We start from the raw sequence: 14,427 nt of genomic DNA on the forward strand, positions 1-14,427 counted from the left end.
TATGGAGCTATGCTGCTGTGATTTACGACCGTTCTTCCTTGCTCCACATCAAAGAGTCTATGGAACGTCTTTATGATGACTGGGACAGTTATAGAAAAACTTTCCCCCCACCATTTGTGCACTCTTCCACCTCACCGGATTACTTCTTGCTATCGGCGAAACGTGCCCTAAGCAATTCCAAGAAGAAATCGAGGAAAAGAGGCTGTAGGGCCGGCATCCACACATCAGACAAGCCTACAGATCGGAGATCTCCCGACTCGTCTGGAGGCCTCCCCGGTTTCTGCTGCCAGTTACCCTTCCGGATTTGATTGGAAACACGTACTTGCAGCCACTACAGCGTGGATCCTGCCCATCTGATGCTCTGGATTTTGCCGATTATCCCCCCACCACTGCGCCCTCACAGCCCGCATCGCACAACCGGTGGTTGGCCCCACCGGTTCCGTGGCGCTGCTGGAGACCTCGCGTGCGGACACGGTGTTTGCTGTCAATTCCACTCCGACAAGCTGATGGGAAACCTGGCCTGCCAGGTTTTAATCGGATTGCGCTCTTGAACGCCCGCTCCATCGCAAACAAATCCTTCTCTCTGAATGAGCTCTTCACAAGGAAAAGCCTGGACTTTCTGTTTCTCACCGAAACATGGCAGAGGGATGGCGAATTTGTTCACCTAAACGAACTGCGTCCTGCAGACTGCTCTTACTTGGGCGCCCTCCGTTTAGGTCGCCGTGGTGGTCTTGCCGTTGTCTTTAAGGACAGTTTCATCTGCAGAGGTATGCAAACTGAAAACTATTCTTCCTTTGAGTCGCAAACAATTAAGGTGGGCTCTACAAACATCTTTTATTGTGTTTTAGTCTATCGGGTTGGCAACACATTGGCAATGTGTTTGCTGAGGATGTACATTTGAGTGATCATAACTGTATCTTTGTTGAACTTAATTTTAGCTGTAAACAGACGCCTGTGAAGTTAAAAACTCATAGACGCATAATAACTGAGACTACTGCTGAGAGGTTCTCCATTATGTTTGACAGGTCTCCACTTTTTACCTGAAATGATGTAAATGTTCTTATTCAGTCTTTTAATAGGGAATGCACATCCATTTTGGATCAAGTGGCACTTATTAAAACAAGCTCGGCTTTACAAAAGAAGACATGCCCTTGGATAAATGAGTCTATCTTAAACTTAAGGAGAATATGCCGCAAAATAGAAGACTATGGAAGAAAACCAACCTTGACGTACACAGGCTCCATCTTCGAGATCTCATGCTCTCCTTAAATGACACAGTGAAAACTGTTAGATCTGAATATTTTTCTAGGCTCATAACAAAAAACAAGAGAAATCCCAAGTTTCTTTTTGACAAAGTTAGTGCTATTGTCTCCCCAGATGTGGTACCTTTAGATGTACACTCTAAAGTAGATAGTAATAAACTCCTCCGATTTTTTGTTGATAAGATTAACGACATCAATGCTAAAATCTCCCCAAAGCTTTCTTGTTCTCCGAGTCAGGCACTCCCTTTGTACTCCTGGTCGACTTTTGCAACTGTAACATATGAGGAAATAGCAGCCCTGGTTGACAAAATGAAGCCATCCTCAAGCCCCTCAGACATTATCCCCACTAAGCTTTTTATTAATGCCTTTGACACCATTGGTCCCTGGGTTGTGAACCTTTTTAATGTTTCTCTTCAGACTGGGGTGTCCCCAGCTTTTTTAAACATGCCATTGTGGAACCAAGGCTCAAAAAACCCAACCTGGACCCAACACTACTTCAAAATTTAAGACCTATCTCCAAACTCCCATTTATGTCAAAACTCCTTGAGAAGGCAGTAGCTGTCCACCTTACGGCATACTTGGAGAAATATAACATCCATGACCGTTTTCAGTCTGGGTTCCGTAAATTGCATTCCACTGAGACAGCACTACTGAAAGTCACTAATGATATTATGATGTCAGCAGACTCCGGAGAATACATAGTCCTAGTCTTGTTAGACCTTACCTCAGCCTTTGATACAGTCAACCATACCATCCTGATAAACAGACTGAGAGACCTGGTTGGGATGTCTGGCTCTGTTCTAGACTGGTTTTCATCTTATATATCTGAAAGGAGTTTTAGTGTGTCTGCAAACCAGATCATGTCGGAATCTACAGAGTTGCTGTGTGGAGTTCCTCAGGGCTCTGTGCTGGGACCTATTCTGTTTTTAATATACATTCTTCCTTTAAGTCAGATAATACAGCAGTTTCCTGAAGTATCTTACCATCTTTTTGCTGACAATATTCAGCTATATTATTCGTTTAAGCCTGCTGAAGCTCATAAGCTCTCCAATCTGATTGACTGTTTAACCAACATTAAACAACGGTTGAACAATAATTGCTTACAGATAAACCCGGCAGAAACTTTGATTATTGCACCAGGCAGTGCAATACCTGATATTAAACGGCGACTGGGTGACTTAGGTTCCTCCCAGAAACATAACCTTAGAAACTTGGGTGTTATCTTTGATGAAGCTTTTTCTTTGGAGGGTCATTTAAATCAGACAGTAAGAACCTGCTTTTTTCACTTGAGGGACATTTCTAAACTTAGATCCATCGTGTCAACAAGTGAACTCGAGATGATAATACATGCTTTTATCTCTACAAGACTTGACTACTGTAACAGCCTGTTTACTTGTCTAAACACAAAAGGGCTAGCTCGTCTACAGGTTGTTCAAAACTCTGCAGCGAGGCTACTGACCCGCTCGAACAAGGGTGCTCATATGACCCCTGTTTTAAAGTCGCTGCACTGGCTACCAATCAGATTCAGGTTCCATTTTAAAATTCTAGTTTTAACTTTTAGAGCATTACAGAGACAGCCCCCCCCCCCCCCCCTCCCCCTTACATTGCTGATCTGATTCATACACACACCTCCACTCGTAACCTGAGGTCAGCAAACCAAAACCTTTTAGTGGTCCCCCACACTCGCTTTAAAACCCGAGGGGACCGATCTTTCCAAGCTGTTGCACCCAGATTGTGGAATGCACTTCCCCTATTTCTACGGGGTTTGGACTCAGTGGAGACCTTCAAAAAGCAGCTAAAGACATTTTTATTTCAAAAAGCTTTTAATTAGACCAGGGTTTTCATGGTGTATTTTATGACTGTATTATGTTTTTACCTTGTAAAGCACTTTGTGACATACAGGGAGTGCAGAATTATTAGGCAAGTTGTATTTTTGAGGAATAATTTTATTATTGAACAACAACCATGTTCTCAATGAACCCAAAAAAACTCATTAATATCAAAGCTGAATGTTTTTGGAAGTAGTTTTTAGTTTGTTTTTAGTTTTAGCTATTTTAGGGGGATATCTGTGTGTGCAGGTGACTATTACTGTGCATAATTATTAGGCAACTTAACAAAAAACAAATATATACCCATTTCAATTATTTATTTTTACCAGTGAAACCAATATAACATCTCCACATTCACAAATATACATTTCTGACATTCAAAAACAAAACAAAAACAAATCAGCGACCAATATAGCCACCTTTCTTTGCAAGGACACTCAAAAGCCTGCCATCCATGGATTCTGTCAGTGTTTTGATCTGTTCACCATCAACATTGCGTGAAGCAGCAACCACAGCCTCCCAGACACTGTTCAGAGAGGTGTACTGTTTTCCCTCCTTGTAAATCTCACATTTGATGATGGACCACAGGTTCTCAATGGGGTTCAGATCAGGTGAACAAGGTGGCCATGTCATTAGTTTTTCTTCTTTTATACCCTTTCTTGCCAGCCACGCTGTGGAGTACTTGGACGCGTGTGATGGAGCATTGTCCTGCATGAAAATCATGTTTTTCTTGAAGGATGCAGACTTCTTCCTGTACCACTGCTTGAAGAAGGTGTCTTCCAGAAACTGGCAGTAGGACTGGGAGTTGAGCTTGACTCCATCCTCAACCCGAAAAGGCCCCACAAGCTCATCTTTGATGATACCAGCCCAAACCAGTACTCCACCTCCACCTTGCTGGCGTCTGAGTCGGACTGGAGCTCTCTGCCCTTTACCAATCCAGCCACGGGCCCATCCATCTGGCCCATCAAGACTCACTCTCATTTCATCAGTCCATAAAACCTTAGAAAAACCAGTCTTGAGATATTTCTTGGCCCAGTCTTGACGTTTCAGCTTGTGTGTCTTGTTCAGTGGTGGTCGTCTTTCAGCCTTTCTTACCTTGGCCATGTCTCTGAGTATTGCACACCTTGTGCTTTTGGGCACTCCAGTGATGTTGCAGCTCTGAAATATGGCCAAACTGGTGGCAAGTGGCATCTTGGCAGCTGCACGCTTGACTTTTCTCAGTTCATGGGCAGTTATTTTGCGCCTTGGTTTTTCCACACGCTTCTTGCGACCCTGTTGACTATTTTGAATGAAACGCTTGATTGTTCGATGATCACGCTTCAGAAGCTTTGCAATTTTGAGACTGCTGCATCCCTCTGCAAGATATCTCACTATTTTTGACTTTTCTGAGCCTGTCAAGTCCTTCTTTTGACCCATTTTGCCAAAGGAAAGGACGTTGCCTAATAATTATGCACACCTGATATAGGGTGTTGATGTCATTAGACCACACCCCTTCTCATTACAGAGATGCACATCACCTAATATGCTTAATTGGTAGTAGGCTTTCGAGCCTATACAGCTTGGAGTAAGACAACATGCATGAAGAGGATGATGTGGACAAAATACTCATTTGCCTAATAATTCTGCACTCCCTGTATGTCTGTGAAAGGTGCTATAGAAATAAAGTTTACTTACTTACTTACTTACTTAATTTAGTTACTATTGTCTTGTTGAAACACAGGTCGCATATTTGTGGAAACAACAGGAAACGGAAGTTGTTGTTTCTGTGGTCCCCTCTCAGATTAGAGGTAACAACGTTGTCATACGTCACAGTGAGTTCCTGACCCTTAGACCACACAGCTGGCTTGTTGGAGAGGTATGTAATCCAGTTATTTAAAAAAAAAAAAAAAAAAAAAAAGTACTGCATAAGGTTAATGTTAAAGCTGGGGCAGAACATCAGTTTTTCCCTACACATTCAGTAAGTACTGCTTTAGATCTACATTCCAGGCATATCCTCATGACTGAATACTGAGCATACGTAAGTAAAAACATCTTTATTAACCTTTGTATTCCAAAACTTTATCATGTTTACAAAGTAATAAAAGGTTATTTATTATACTCCTCAGGTCATTGAAAGTCTCCTGCACCACTGGGCCATTCGGCTAAATCTGGGGAATAATATCTACATTATGAACCACTACACGAGCGGTGTGATCCTCTATGGAGAGAGAACTAATCAGGAGACAAAGCTTGTCCAAGGTAAATTTTTTTAATATATTCTAGAATTAATTTTTTAAAATTTTATTAATGTCTCGAGATAAATGGAAAAAGTATTGTTGCAAATTTGTAATTAATTTCTAATATGTCACAGGTGAACTTTGACAACTACAGAGCCATTTTATCCTTTGTGAACATTGGAAATGTACACTGGAAGTTTCTGGTTAGTACGAGCAGCATTTCTGTGAAAACAGTTTGTTTCAATAACACATTCTTCATAATTTATGTACTTTTTAAATTTATATATCTATCGCAGTAAATAAATGCAGATGACAGCTGTCTGTATTTGGTCGATCCTTCAAGAAACTCTTTGGAGCAGGAAGAGTCTGACCGTGCAGCCAAAAGATTCCGGTAATTATGCGTTATTACATGTATATAATAACATGAAATATTAGAAAAGTGACAGGAGGACTTAGAAGGTCTTTTTCTAAAGGTGAACATATGGTTGTAGATGAAAGTTTAATAAAATCTGTGGTTATCAGTTCTTTAAAGAATTTTAAAAAATACTTCAAAATTACACACATATGTAATTTTAAATAATAAAAAAACCCTGACAGTGTTTAAGCAGTGAGACATTTGAGACAGTTAACATTTGTAGATTTAAAAGAACATGTTATTAATTTTGATACTTCATGTAACATAATCTAGAGCACAGGGCTTTCTGACACACCATTAAAAACACAGTGATATGTATTATATGTGTCTATGTGATTTATGGAAAAGCACAGAATGTTCTTTTTCTGTGTGACTTTTATCTTTCATTTGTATATAAATGTGATGTACGTTATGTTCACACAGTGAATACTTCAAAATGAGGAGCACATGCTACAACAAAACAGACTGGGTGAGTGTGAGACTTCGAGGAGGAGTACTGACACATCCATTTCAACGGGATGGTTCTGCGGAGTAATGGTCATCATGGTATGGTACCACATTAACGCAATAATATTTTTCTGTAAAATTAGATAAGAAGATGGAGTGGGGGGTGGGGGAAGTTAAAATAATCTTAAAAGGTTAAATTGTGTAAACAGGAAGTGTAATATTTGCAGATGTTTTCAATTAAATTTTATTTTTTGCTTGATGATGGCCAAAGAAGTAATGGAAGCATTCCCAAATAAACCAGAAATGACATTTTTGACAACAAAAAAAGAGATGGCCCAGGCACGAAGGACATTTGCACAGACAATACTTGAGGCCTCCGGTGTGTAATATCTTCTTCAAATGGACATATTTTTTGTGTCAAACTGATGAACACTAACATATATATATATATTATGTTTTAGTATTTGACAGTGACAACAACTGTGCCATGTGTGCAACGGCGAAACCACCTAATCCAGGACCCTCCATCACTGACTGGGTATAGTGTTTTTAAAAATAGTTTTATGTTATCTACAACAAAGTATTTGACTCTGTGTCTTTAAGGATTGTAATTGATTAAAACATAGAATTATTTACTTCATGTGTTTATGAAAGCTCATATGTTTTTTGTTTACAGATCCAGTGTGATAACTGCAACCGCTGGTTCCATTCTGAATGCCTGGACATGACAAATGAACAGCTCAGCAGTGCTCAGAAGACAGAGTGGAAGTGTGTGCTTTGTGTAACCTAATTCCACATGCAGTGAAAGCTACTTGAATAATCTGCTTATAGTTGTTATTGGTGTTTTGAGGAACACATGTGTAAAACACAATGTGTATAACATTCTTGCTTTGTGCACGTACTTTAAGTATTTCCTTTTTGATTTTTTGGGCTGATTTGTGTGATGACAGATAATGAATAACAATATATCTAAACTGTGTAGTAGTAATATGAGAAATCAGTAATCTGAGAAATGTAATGTCTCACCCTGACCGGTCGCAGCAGATGGCCCCGCCCCTCCCTGAGCCTGGTTCTGCTGGAGGTTTCTTCCTGTTAAAAGGGAGTTTTTCCTTCCCACTGTCGCCAAAGTGCTTGCTCATAGGGGGTCATATGATTGTTGGGTTTTTCTCTGTATGTATTATTGTAAGGTTTAACTTATTATGTAAAGTGCCTTAAGGTGACTATTGTTGTGATTAAGCACTAAATAAATAATGTCTAAAACTAAAGTTGCTACTTGAGGTGGTGTGTGAATGACGTTTTGAAAAATTAAAATTTTGTGTGGAAAGAAATTTCTTGTAGTTAAGCAAATACTTCAATGAACTCATTTTGTTCAGTAATGGATTAGGATTTAATTTTATCAGAAAACCGTACAGTAATATTGGCTGTGGATGACAGGGTGCAGAGTGGGGGTCACCGAGAGTCAGAATCCAGTGAAATATCTGTGTCACCTCTTATAGTTTTCCTGTAATCTGAGGTCAAAGATGAGAATATATAGAGTACAGTACAGTAAATTATGCAAAGTTTACTAACAATTTTCTCAAAAACCGTACAGTAAATTTGGCTGTGGATCACAGGGTGCAGAGTGGGGATCACCCAGAGTCAGAATCCAGTGAGATATCTGTGTCACCTCTTACAGTTTTCCTGTAATCTGAGCTCAAAGATGAGGATATTAGAAGTACAGTACTGTATATTGGGTAAATTTTATTGTTAACTTTCTCTGAATCATACAGTAATTTGGGCTGTGGATCACAGGGGGAAAAGTAAAAGTGTCAGGACACAAAAGACTGCGTTTCTAAGCCGGTCTTCATTCAACCGTAATATGCGTAAGAGTAGTGCAACCACATTTTCGGTGCGGCTAGCTTGACTGTGACTTCGTAAGTGAGGGCTCACTTGACCGCGGTGAACTGAAGCGGGTGCTTTCCAATCATCAAAAGTAACAAAGTCATTGAACACATGATGTAGCTTCTATCTAAATACAATATAGCATGTCCAGACTGCGGGGTTTTGGAAACAAATTAAAACGTACAGCTCTGTTGTCTGTGAAGGTTCTCAGTCATCCAGGGCATCGTAGTCAAAGGAGCTTGCAAAGAAAAGCGTCTGGACTTCTTTAAGTTGCTTGAAGACGTTTCACCTTTCATCCGAGAAGCTTCTTCAGTTCTAAGGTCAAATGGTGGAGAGTCCCAGATTTAAACCTAGTGGGAGTTTCCCCCCACAGAGGGACAAAAGGACCCCCTGATGATCCTCTAATCGTCTGAGCCAAGGTGTGAAACTGGGTGTGGGTCCCAATCAGCCAGGGTTTCGGGTGAGCTCATTGTGAAACCTGGCCCCACCTTATCATTGCCAGCCACGATCGGGGCGATCGTGGCTCAAGAGTTGGGAGTTCGCCTTGTAATTGGAAGGCTGCGGGTTTGAGCCCCAACGTGGACAGTCTCGGTCGTTGTGTCCTTGGGCAAGACACTTCACCCGTTGCCTACTGGTGGTGGTCAGAGGGCCCGGTGGCGCCAGTGTCCGGCAGCCTCGCCTCTGTCAGTGAGCCCCAGGGTGGCTGTGGCTACAATGTAGCTTGCCATCACCAGTGTGTGAATGAATGGGTGGATGACTGAATGTGTAAAGCGCTTTGGGGTCCTTAGGGACTAGTAAGGCGCTATACAAATACAGCCCATTTACCATTTATCATGCGAATTCCTGAGGTCAGATGGCCCAGGATGTGAGTGGGCGGTAAGGCGTCTGGGGAGGGAACTCAAAACTGGATTATAGATGGCAGACAGTTGGTATTCCCAGGCGGTCTCCCATCCAAGTACTGACCAGGCACGACCCTGCTTAGCTTCCGAGATCAGACAAGATCGGGCGTGTTCAGGGTGGTATGGCCGTAAGCGAGGGAAGCCCCCTATAAAAGACCTTTTATACTTGGCAAATGTCACACAGTTTAAAATACAGTATGTGCTAAGCTTCACGTGTTACAGCGAAAGCATGCAAACCTTTGTTGTGAACTGCAGCTTCAACACTGAGCTGCAAAAATGCTTTTCCCGCGGTAACGTCACGATAATAACACATGTTACTTTCTCACAGCACAGTGTTAAAGTGACAGAGAGCACACAGTGTGTTAGGACCGTTTGGAAGTCCAACATTTTTGTGCTTTGGAGAATTCAACTTATATACAGGATATAAAAACGTAAGGATGACTGTGTCATCAGAGCATGTATAAAAAGGCTGTTTCTGAAGCAGTCCCTCGCTTACGGCCACACCACCCTGAACACGCCCGATCTCGTCTGCTCTCGGAAGCCAAGCAGGGTCGGGCCTGGTCAGTACTTGGATGGGAGACCGCCTGGGAATACCAGGTGCTGTAAGCTTTTGCACTTCAACACACAAATGACAGTTTAAATATTGAAACGGATCTGAGGCACTCTTTAAGCTCATTTTCTAATGGGATGGTTAGTGAGTCTTGCGCAAAGAGCTCTTCCACTGATGTAGTAATGTCAAATTCTTCAAGCGTTACATCAATATCACTGTACATGCACAGAGCACCTGTAGATGTTTTTGTGCAAACACAATTGTTTATGACGTGAATATTGCAGCATTAAGTATGCATTATAACTGTGCTGTCATGTGCAGCTATTAAAATTAAAAGTAGAAACTAATCAATATCCTTCACTCTAAATTGTTTTTTAAATCCCAATAAATGGGTTACAGTATCTACATGAACCCCGTTATCGAGGAAGCCTCTCACTTACGGCCATACCACACCTGTTCTCATCTGATCTCTGAAGCTAAGCAGGGGCGGTCCTGCATAGTAGCGTCACCTTCACCTTGCTCCATGTTAGAAACTCCATGATATCGTGTTCCCTGCTCAGGGTAGCACACTGATGCGCATTTATTCAGTATTCTTCGGGGCCGCAGTCGGCAGCCAATAAGAGTTAAAACTCGTTGCACATGGGTGTCAGGTTGACGCTGTACACTACAAGGTTAACAAGTTCCTCACTACTGTATGGAAGCCCGTTTCCGCCACTAAAAAAAAAAAAAAAAGGATCCATAACTCAAAATTCCGAGTTCTTTTCTCAAAATTTCAAGTTACTTTCTCAAAATTTCGACATATTAACTCTAAATTTCGATTTATTAACTCAAAATTTTGAGAAAAGTAGCTCGAAATTTCGAGTTAGCGCTGCCAATCAGTAATCTACGTGAATGATGTCATTTCCTCGTTACCCGGAAGCTGAAGCCCTCAGCTACAAATGCTACAGCTAAGCTACCGGTATTACATCCAGTCGTGAATGCACAGATTGCTGAGTGTTTTCAGCCTGGCTTCACAAATGATGAAATCCCTGTGTTATTAGCTGAATCACATGGTGTTACTATCAGCAAACGTACTCGCGAAAGCGCCAATTTGTTGGGATCCGTTTTTGAGTGCGCGTTCTTCTGCGCCATATGCTTCCGGGTAACAAGAAAGCGACCTCATTCACGTATATTTTTGATTGGCAGAGCTAACTCGAAATTTTGAGAAAAGTAACTCGAAATTTTGAGTTATATTTCTCGAAATTTCGAGTTACTTTTCTCAAAATTTCGAGTTAATAAGTCGAAATTTCGAGTTATGGATACTAGCTTTTTTGTTTTTATTTAGTGGCGGAAACGGGCTTCCATACTACTGAGCCCAGACGCACTAGCCATAGACATTTTCTACATTTACAGAATAAATAAGTTCGTGTATTTCCTAAATATTTCGTTCTTGTTGTTTTTTTGTTTTGTTTTGCACAAAAGCGAAATGCAATCAGGAGCGTTGTCATGAAGCTTTTCCTGAAGCTGCCTCCACTGAGTGAGCAGCGGCGCCCTCTGCAGTTTGTGTGTGGAAGTGCAAAAGCTTACAGCACCTGGTATTCCCAGGCGGTCTCCCATCCAAGTACTGACCAGGCCCGACGCTGCTTAGCTTCCGAGATCAGACGCGATAGAGCGTGTTCAGGGTGGTATGGCCGTATGCGAGGGAAGCCCGCTATAAAAGACCTTTTATACTTGGCAAATGTCACACAGTTTAAAATATAGTATTGTGCTAAGCTTCACGTGTTACAGTAAGTAAGTAAGTTTATTTATTAAGCGCTTTTCATAGACAGGTAGTCACAAAGCGCTGCACACAGAGATTAAAATAAACAGTACGATAAATAGCAAAATGCACAATATACACAATATAGAGTTTAAATGTAAATTAAAAATATAAAAATGTAAAAAGCATTGGTCAACAGAAAGCTTGTTTAAACAGTAAAGATTTTTACTGTTTTTTAAAGGATTCCACAGAGTCAACCAAACGTAGTTGTAGAGGTAGACTGTTCCACAGCCTTGGTGCCACAGACTGAAAGGCTCTGTCGCCTTTCGTCTTCAGACGTGTTCTGGGAGCAACCAACAAACTCTGAGTCTGTGAGCGGAGACAGCGAGCAGTAGTGTATTTTGTGAGAAGCTTGGATAAATAATCTGGGGCTTGGCCATTTAGTGCTCTGTACGTTAAAACAATAATTTTAAAACGAATTCTAAAATCTATTGGGAGCCAATGTAAAGAACATAAAATAGGAGTGATGTGAGCTCGCTTGCTAGAGCGAGTTAGTAGTCTGGCTGCTGCGTTTTGTATAGCTTGGAGGCGAGAAAGAGATGATTTATCCAAGCTGGTAAACAGGGAATTACAATAATCTAAACGCGATGACACAAATGCATGGACAATTTTTTCCAGTTCAGCTAAGGAGACCATATGTCACAATTTAGAAATATTCCTTAAATGAAAGAAACAGGAACGAGACAGAGATTTTACGTGTGAGTCAAGGCCCAGAGAAGAGTCAAGTATTACTCCAAGATTTCGAATATTTGGCTTAGCAGAAGAACAGAAAGGGACAAGAACCTGACTGATTTTAGAATATAGATCAGGAGGAGCTATGATCATGGTCTCTGTCTTGTTCATGTTTAAAACAAGGTAATTGTTAGAAAGCCAGTCAGAAACCTGAGTTAAAGCCTGGACTAGGGTGGACAGCCTATCCAGCTGATGAGGCTTAAAGGACATATACAGCTGAATGTCATCGGCATAGAAATGATAAGACAGGTCACTAAAAGACTGAATAATGCCAGCTAGAGGAAGCATATAAAAAGAAAATAATAATGGACCCAATACTGAACCCTGTGGAACCCCGCAGGTTAGGGCAGCAGTGTTAGAGGAGAACCTATCAGTCCTAACAGAAAAAGTCCTGTCTGATAAGTAGGAAGAAAACCAGTCTAAGGCAGTTCCAGATACACCAGCCAGAACCTTCAGCCTGTTGAGTAGGATTTTGTGGTCGATGGTGTCAAAGGCAGCGCTAAGATCAAGAAAAATGATCACGGAACAATTTCCTGCATCAGATGCCATTAGTAGATCATTATAGACCCTTAAGAGAGCGGTCTCCGTAGAGTGCTGCTTTTGAAAGCCAGACTGAAAAGGGTCAAAAATCTGCAATCGGCATAGTAAGGACCTGAACTGATTTTCTACAATCTTTTCTAATAGTTTACTTATAAATGGCAATCTTGAAATAGGACGATAACTACTAGGGGAGGTAGGATCTAAATTCTGTTTTTTTAACAGAGGGGTTACCTCAGCATGTTTAAAATAGGACGGAACACAGCCTTGCCTCAGTGAATTGTTGATGATGGATAGTAGTGTGATAGTAGTAATATATCTAAGGAGCATGATGAGGATTTCATTTTACCTATTACTGCAATTAAGTCACTGAGTGTGATTGGAGAAAAAGAAGTAAATGACCCGGGACAACAAGGGGCATCTTCATAAGGGGAGGCACTTGAAAAGATTTTGGATCTCAAGTCCATCACCTTATTTACAAAGTAATTGAGGAAAGTGCTACAGTCTTCGTCAGAAAGTAAAACAGCATGCTGAGTTGGAGGAGAAACAATACTATTGATAGTATCAAATAGAATTCTTGGGTTATTTTTATGACGATTTATGAGATTATTGAAGTAAGAGGATCTGGCCTCTTTAACTGACTCATTATATAAGTGAAGAAGTTCTTTGAAGTGTTCCCGATGGACAACCAGCCCAGTGGACTTCCAGAGACGCTCTGCTTTTCGACAGGAGCGTCGAAGACCACGGGTTTGATTATTTAACCATGGTGTGCAGGAACTAACTGTGCAATGACTAGTTTTGAAAGGAGCAACCTGATTAAGAATGGCAAGACAGTGTTCATTAAAAGAATTAATAAGGATGTCAACCTCGTCAGAAGAAGGTTTAAAATTAAAAAGAGAAGAAAACTTTAAAATGACAGAGTCATCAATAAAGCGCCTGCGCCTAATAAAACTTTGAGGAAGAGACTCTGAATTGAACAATACATTAAAAAAGACTGACTTATGATCGCTAAAAGAAACATCATTTAAGTTCATGTGGTCAAGGGAAACACCACAGGTGAAGACCAAGTCCAGAGTATGCCCAGCTGTGTGAGTAGGACCTGATACATGTTGAACAAAGTTGAAAGAGTCCATAATGCTCAGGAACTCCTTAGTGGTACTATTTGATGAGTCCTCTGCATGAATGTTGAAGTCACCAACAATGATGACCTTGCCCAGTTTAATCGTGGAAGTTAAAAATTCTTGTAGGTCTGACAGAAAAGCTGCAGCAGACCCAGGTGGACGGTAAATTAAAATGCCGTATATGGGCTGTTCTTGTCCAATTTTTATCATAATCATCTCAAAAGAGTTGTAACAGCTTGAGGAGATCATCTGGCATAAGAATGTCTTTTTCAAAATTACCGCTGTTCCACCCCCTCGTCCAATTCAATTCAATTCAATTCAATTTTATTTATATAGCGCCAAATCACAACAAAAGTCGCCTCAAGGCGCTTCATAGATACAGAGAAAAACCCAACAATCATATGACCCCCTATGAGCAAGCACTTTGGCGACAGTGGGAAGGAAAAACTCCCTTTTAACAGGAAGAAACCTCCAGCAGAACCAGGCTCAGGGAGGGGCGGCCATCTGCTGCGACCAGTTGGGGTGAGAGAAGGAAGACAGGATAAAAGACATGCTGTGGAAGAGAGACAGAGGTTAATAACAGATATGAAATAAGTCATCCGAGGCGCACAGAGAAATGAACAGTCAGCGGGACACAGCTCTAAAAGATGTGAGACTTCATTCTCACGCTGCCACGTCTCAGAGATAAACATAAAATCAAGCTTCTCCGTACAGAACAAGTCATTTAAGATATAAGACTT

General features: G+C 41.1%; 1 non-coding gene and 3 pseudogenes across 1 annotated transcript; 2 read left to right on the forward strand and 2 right to left on the reverse strand.

Annotated features, from left to right (window-relative positions):
- Window positions 1-2,122: 2,122 nt before the first annotated feature.
- On the forward strand, window positions 2,123-7,141 carry LOC146374392 (uncharacterized; annotated as a pseudogene).
- A 1,826-nt stretch (window positions 7,142-8,967) lies between these two features.
- On the reverse strand, window positions 8,968-9,083 carry LOC146374393 (5S ribosomal RNA; annotated as a pseudogene).
- Window positions 9,084-9,439: 356 nt separating this feature from the next.
- LOC146374394 (5S ribosomal RNA) lies at window positions 9,440-9,558 on the forward strand. Its single transcript, XR_014802376.1, has one exon. It is a non-coding gene; the product is annotated as a 5S ribosomal RNA (ribosomal RNA).
- A 1,500-nt stretch (window positions 9,559-11,058) lies between these two features.
- On the reverse strand, window positions 11,059-11,177 carry LOC146374395 (5S ribosomal RNA; annotated as a pseudogene).
- Between the last annotated feature and the right edge of the window lie 3,250 nt (window positions 11,178-14,427).

The sequence above is a fragment of the Perissodus microlepis genome, chromosome 14 (assembly GCF_051167445.1).
Source record: "Perissodus microlepis isolate ML-2025 ecotype Zambia chromosome 14, ASM5116744v1, whole genome shotgun sequence".
NCBI classification, from domain to species: domain Eukaryota; kingdom Metazoa; phylum Chordata; class Actinopteri; order Cichliformes; family Cichlidae; genus Perissodus; species Perissodus microlepis.